Source organism: Phodopus roborovskii, unplaced genomic scaffold (assembly GCF_943737965.1).
Source record: "Phodopus roborovskii unplaced genomic scaffold, PHOROB, whole genome shotgun sequence".
In the NCBI taxonomy this organism is placed as follows: Eukaryota; Metazoa; Chordata; class Mammalia; order Rodentia; family Cricetidae; genus Phodopus; species Phodopus roborovskii.
Window position 1 is genome coordinate 12687069 of NW_026126585.1, and position 6161 is coordinate 12693229.

Here is a 6161-nt window from a genome sequence, read left to right on the forward strand (position 1 = left end):
TTGGTATTGCTTCCCTGAGTTTATCGGTTGTACAAACAGAGATTTTTTTTTATATTTGTCTAAAAGGACTATAATATTTCAGGCAGGGCACTACAAATTATTAAGAAAAGGTAGAGAGGATGAGGGTGTAGCTCAGTTGTTAGAGTGCCGGCCTAAAACAAACCAAACACCCTGAGTTCCATTACCACGTGTAATGTCAACACTCAACATGTTGAGGCAGGACAACCAGAAGCTCAAGGACACCTTTAGTTACCTACATAGCAAGTTCTAGACCAGCCTGGGGTTGACTTGAGCCTGTCTTAAAAAGTGAAGAAGGACAGAGAACAGGTAAGGGGTAAGTTCTAGAAGTCTGTTGTATGATATGAAACCTACCTAGCAATACTGTATTATACATTGATATATATGTATGTAAACATTTATTTATAGACAAGAGTTTTCCTGTCTATAAAACTGGCAATTTTCATACCCCAGACTCCAGAGTGCTGGAATTACAGGTGTGCTCTACCACACCTGTCTAAAGTAAGTTCAGAGGACAGAGCTCATGTTAAGTGTTCTTGGAAGAAAGGGGAGAGGACAACAAAGTGCTTGGAGGTATTTAGTACCCTCGTTGTGATGATGGCGTTGTAATAGATGCTTAAGCGTTAGCTACTGTTCTAGTATTCATGACAGACACCTGCTGAGAAGCAACATAGAAAGGGTTTAGTTTGTCTCACAGTGTGAGGGTGTAGTCCCTCAGAGTGGAGAAGTGATGGCCACGAAAGGGTGTGGTCTTTCTGTCTCCACTTGCTGGAATTATGGGCATACACCACAATGCACAATTTATTTGGTGTTAGGGATTGAACCCAGGGCTCTGTGAATGCTAGGTTTTTTCTTATTTATTTATTTAGGTTTTTTTTTTTTTTTTTGAGACAGGTTTCCCTGTGTACCCTTGGCTGTTCTGGGACTCTTTCTGTAGACCAGGTTGGCCTGGAGCTCACAGAGATCCCTCCTGCCTCTGCCTCCCAAGTGCAGTGCTTAAAGATGTGTGCCACCATGCCCAGCTCGGTTACCACCTTCCTTATGGTACTACCTGCCTACCCAGGAATGGTACTGCCCACAGTGGGCTGGATCTTTCTGCATAAATTAGACATGGAGAAAACATGACCCCCTCATCCCCATGCCCACAGGCCAGTCTGGTAAGGCATTTCTTCCACTGATGGCCCTGCTTCGATTAGCCATGGAATACGGAAAAAGAATGTTTCTTCTCCCTCACTGTTCCTTTTCCTGGACTTCAGCAGATGACCTTGGTTGGCATTATAAGACAGATTTTTCTGAAGACACGCCATCAAGGCTGAGCTTATCTTCTTTCCCATGAGTTCATGTTTCCTTCCTAGTTGACTTTATTTCTTTGACTATCAAATTTCAGGAATGACACATTTTGCTTCTTCAAGTTGTATGTAGCTGGCACAGCACACACACACACACACACACACACACACAGAAAGAGGTATGCACACCCACTCAAATCTTTGAAGAGCTGCAGAGACCGTTGTCTGGGTTGTTTTCCTTTACCAGCTGGAAAAGCAAGTCAATTAGTGAGAAACAGTTGAGGTCACTTGAGAAGTTAGCTTTCACCATTTGGCTCCCAGAGGAGACCAACATTTGCTTTTTTCTAAAAGTAACTCTTTATGTCCTTTGGTTGGAAGTCATGGAGCAAAATGGCAATGAGTTATAAAACAAAGGAGAGGTGTTGAAGCACATCAAAGTATTGGAACACACGCCTACATCCCTACTCCATCCCAATCCAGCTCCACCCTGTCCATTTCCACAGAGCACTTGCAAAAACATACAACTCTCATCTAGAGAACTTTAACCTTAGAGTTAGTAATATGATAAGCAAGATAATTTTTACTATGAGCAGCTGTTGTGTCTTATAGGATATTATTTGCACTGTTCTAAAACCAACTGCGATACCTGGCCTTCCTTGCAGGCTATGTAGCAATGCCCCTGACCTCTATCTACCACTAGATGCCAGCCAGATCTCTCCACTCCTAGTGGGACAATCGGAATGTTTGCAGGGGGCTAGGGAGATGGCTTAGTGAGTAAAAGTGCTTGCTTTGCAAGCCTGAGGACCAGAGTTCAGATCCCCAGAATCCATGTTTACAAAGCTAGACATGGAGGCATGTTCTTATAACCCCAGTATTGGGGAATTGAAGGTGGAAATACCCCCAGGCTTGATTTATCAGCTAGCCCAGGTAAGTCAGTCAGCTCCAGGTTCATTGAGAGACCCTGTCTCAAAAAATAAGGCGGAGGGCTACAGCGATGGTTCAGCACTTACTGTTCTAGAAGATCCAGGTTTAGTTCCTGGCACCCAATTCAGGCAGCTTACAAGCACTGGTAACTTTAGCTCCAGGGGTTTCCAATGCCTCTGGCCTCTGTGGGCATCTGTACTCATGTGTACATAAACACACACACACACATGCATGCACCCCACATGAGCACACATACATAAACATACAAAAAGTTTTCTGATGTCACCAAAAGCCCATGAGGATGGATAAAGTCACCCATGATGGACAGAACCATAGTCTAGTAGAATTGCTTGCCTTGTTAACCAATTCGGCGGGATCCAAAGTGTTTATTGCCCTGCGGGGAGGGTAGGAGGCTTCAGTGCCAAGCACGTTTGTGGCTGGAAGCTTTCACAAGTAAGTCAGACTGAAATGGACAAGGAGCAAAGTTTCACCCAAGGATTGTGACAGTCACAGCTGCAAGCTGGCAGGGGATGGATGCAAATCCTTTTGGATATGCTAGCCTATGAACAGAAAATACAGTACTATTATTCTGTGAACAGAACAGGACAGTCCTCTGTTTTCAGAAGTGACTTCAAAGTTGTTGCTGTTTCTTTTGTCTCTTTCTGTCTCCTTCTGAGACTTTATGTGGTTGTCATCCTCAGCCACAAAATTGAGATTCTTCACAGTTCGCTGGAGTCCCAGAGAAAACTTTTTCTTCCTGAGTCTGTGGGGCTCGATGATGACCTACTGAGAGCATAAAATGGAGATGCTCATCTGAGCTTCTTCTAACTTGTGGTACCTCGTTTTTCCCAGAGCCAGTAGACACTTTGCTCCAGATTCCATCAATGAAATGGAATTATAGGCTGGTGTGTGTGTGTGTGTGTGTGTGTGTGTGTGTGTGTGTGTGTTGAGTGTACTTACGAGGAGGCAGCGGTAGACATCGGCGTCTCCCGTAATCACTCTCCACATTACATAGTTGTTTGCTTACAGCAGAACTAGGGATTGAACCAAGGACTTCGTGTGTGAGAGGCAAGTGCGCTACCACTGAACTGTAGCTCCATCTTCCACTCTCCTTTTTTGGGAAAGGGCCTTTCAGTGATCTACAGCCTCTCTCCTATTTGGCTGCACTGCCTGGCTAGTGAGCCCCTGGCATCCACCTGTCTCTGCTTCCTAGGGCTGGGCTTACAAGCTCTTTACACTGGTGCTACGGATTGAACTCAGGCCCTCGGGCTTACCAAGCAAGAATTTTGCTGACTTAGCCATTTCCTCAGCTCATAGACTGGTACTTGCTTCTATAGGAAGTTCCCATGGTTCTAGGCCCTCGGGGTGGGTCCCTGTGTTGAAGTTGGAGGAAATCTATGCTGCCTTCCCCCAAATGTGTTACAGCTTTCCTTTGCTCTTATCAGGGTGGCCCTACCCTTTAACACAATAAGACCCAAACAATGAAAAAGCAGTGGTGAGATTTAGACCCTACAAATCACAAAGGAAGGAAATCTGAGTTACTGCTTTCACTTGGGGTCTCATTCAACCAGCCCAGGCATTATCAAAAGATCAGGGAATCGTTATACATTCCACAACGTATAATTATCAATAAGGATGCCATTATAGGCTTAGACTCTTAAAATAACTGGACCTTTGAACTTTCAGGTGAGATGCAATCACAGAGTGTTAGCTGGGGTGTCTTAGAGCTTTTAGAAGTAAATTGTGAGAACACTTTTAGTTACATGTAACAATACAGTTAGCTGTATGGGTAGCTGTAATGTCTTTAGTCTTTGACCAATTTAAATTTGGAGTGGTTAGCATCTAAAGCCCTGCTTAGATATCCTGACCTCATTCTTATTTATATATCACTTATTATTTATTTACAAATTATTGTGATTATGGTGTGTGTTTTAAAGTCAATTGTACTTTAACACTGCAGGGTTTGCCTTGGCATGTGAGATCATCATAATAATATTACCTTTTAAACTCTGGGACAAAATCTAGGGTTTGAGTTTCCCTCACTCTGCAGATTTGTGATTTAGCTGGAGAATTACATTCCACCCAGACATTCTCTAATGCTTGGAGGTATTGCAATAAATTAAGTGGGAAAATTCAGAGCATACCCCATCCCAGTTCTTATTAGGTATGTAACATTTCTCAATGAAAGTAATATCACAGAGTAATTTGGTTATTAAGTCAGTAATTGCATATCTTGTTCTGGTTATAAAGTTACCTTTTGCAAACAGTTCACTCCCTCCATTTTAATAGCCGTATCAAGAAAGGTCCATCATGAATTTTCTTTGAAGAAATTGCTTGAACTATGTTTGTTCTATCTGAGTTTACCATTATGCTGAAGCAAAGTCTTGTCCTTGGAGCTCATGCATCCAAAAATGTCACATAAATATTTGATAAACTGAGTCTTTTTAAATCACATCTAGGAGGACATAGTCTAATTACCATTCTGTGGGTGGTAGAATTACAATTGATTAAATAAAAATTTCCTTTAGGGGCTGGACGTATAGCTCAGTAGAGGTCTTGTCTAGCACGTATAGGCCTTGGATTTCATTCCCAGCACTACAGAAACATATATTTTCTTTGTACTATCTTTTAAACTTTTTTCAGCAACAAATAATATATTATTGTATGTTTTGTTTCTTTCTTTTTCTCTTTCCACTTTTTGAGACAGGGTCTCTCTTTGCAGCCTTGGCTGGCCTGGAACTCACTCAGTAAGCCAGGCTGGCCTTGAACTCAGAGATCAGTCTGCCTCTGCCTCCCGAGTGCTGGGGATTATTGTGTATTCTGAAAGCATCGTAGAAGATGTAGTAGCATCTTGCTTTGCCAGTGCACTTGCAGTGGTGGGCCACACCCTATGGGCGTGGCTTCAGGTAGAGGAGGGGCTGGCTCAGGCTCTTGGGTTTCTGTGAGAGCATCAGAAAGGCAGAGACTGCATTTCTTAGGGAAGACAGAGGTGTAAGTACTTCCTTAATAAATACCTGTTTACCATTTGTCTTGGGTCTTGTGGACTCATTTAAACCCTGCCTTCAAGAAGATGGATTCAGCATCCTACCTGTTCCAACCTAGTTGATAACAGAAATCCAGCATAATTTTTTTCAATCCCATGAATGCATATACAATTTTTATCTTGTCCTGGTAATACAGTTTTAAGGTATCTATGAGAAAATAACTAATACATATCTAGAGATTAAAAGAAATAACCATCTCTCTGCAGCCAATTAAGATGACCAGGTTGCTTTCCTCATGGGGGCCTGGTGAGCATTGGCTGCAAACGGCAGCCACCACGATGGTATACACAGCACGCTGCCAATCTGAATTGCCCTAAGGGACCATGGAGATACTTTTCTCCATGTCTCCGATCTCAGCGCTGTCCTGAAACAATGCTCCACAGTTACTCGAGCTGTCTTTGGGAAGCTCCAGGACACAGTGGCCAGGGTACGTATTGGCCAAGTTGCAGAACAAAGTGCATGTGGTTGAGGTCCTGCACAGAGCTCAGTTCAACTTCCCTGCCTGACAGAAGCCACAACTCAAAGCGAGGCTTCATCAAGTTTAATGCAGATGACTCAGAGTACCTGGCTCAAGCCTGATGACTGTGGGGTCAAACATGTCCCCAGCCATGATTCCATGGGCAAATGGTGGGTCCCAGACCGCTGAGGGTTTCCACTGTCTCATCTGTCTAAGGAAACTCATCAGTCCTCAAGTTGGTCTACACCAGGTAGAAAGTGATCCCGGATCCGGTTGCTTTGGAGCCTCTGATTTTGTTGTCCTCACCATTTCTGATCATGCCTCCACAGCCATGACAAGCACCTGCTTATGCTGTTAGATACATTTATTCTAAGAACATGTTGGGGATACTCAATGCGCATCACAGAACACAGAATCCTCTCCTCATTC

At 43.4% G+C, this 6161-nt stretch overlaps 1 non-coding gene across 1 annotated transcript; it reads left to right on the forward strand.

Moving 5' to 3' along the window:
- Nucleotides 1-5475: 5475 nt before the first annotated feature.
- LOC127236497 (small nucleolar RNA SNORA70) lies at nt 5476-5610 on the forward strand. The gene has a single exon (XR_007835777.1). It is a non-coding gene; the product is annotated as a small nucleolar RNA SNORA70 (small nucleolar RNA).
- Nucleotides 5611-6161: the final 551 nt, after the last annotated feature.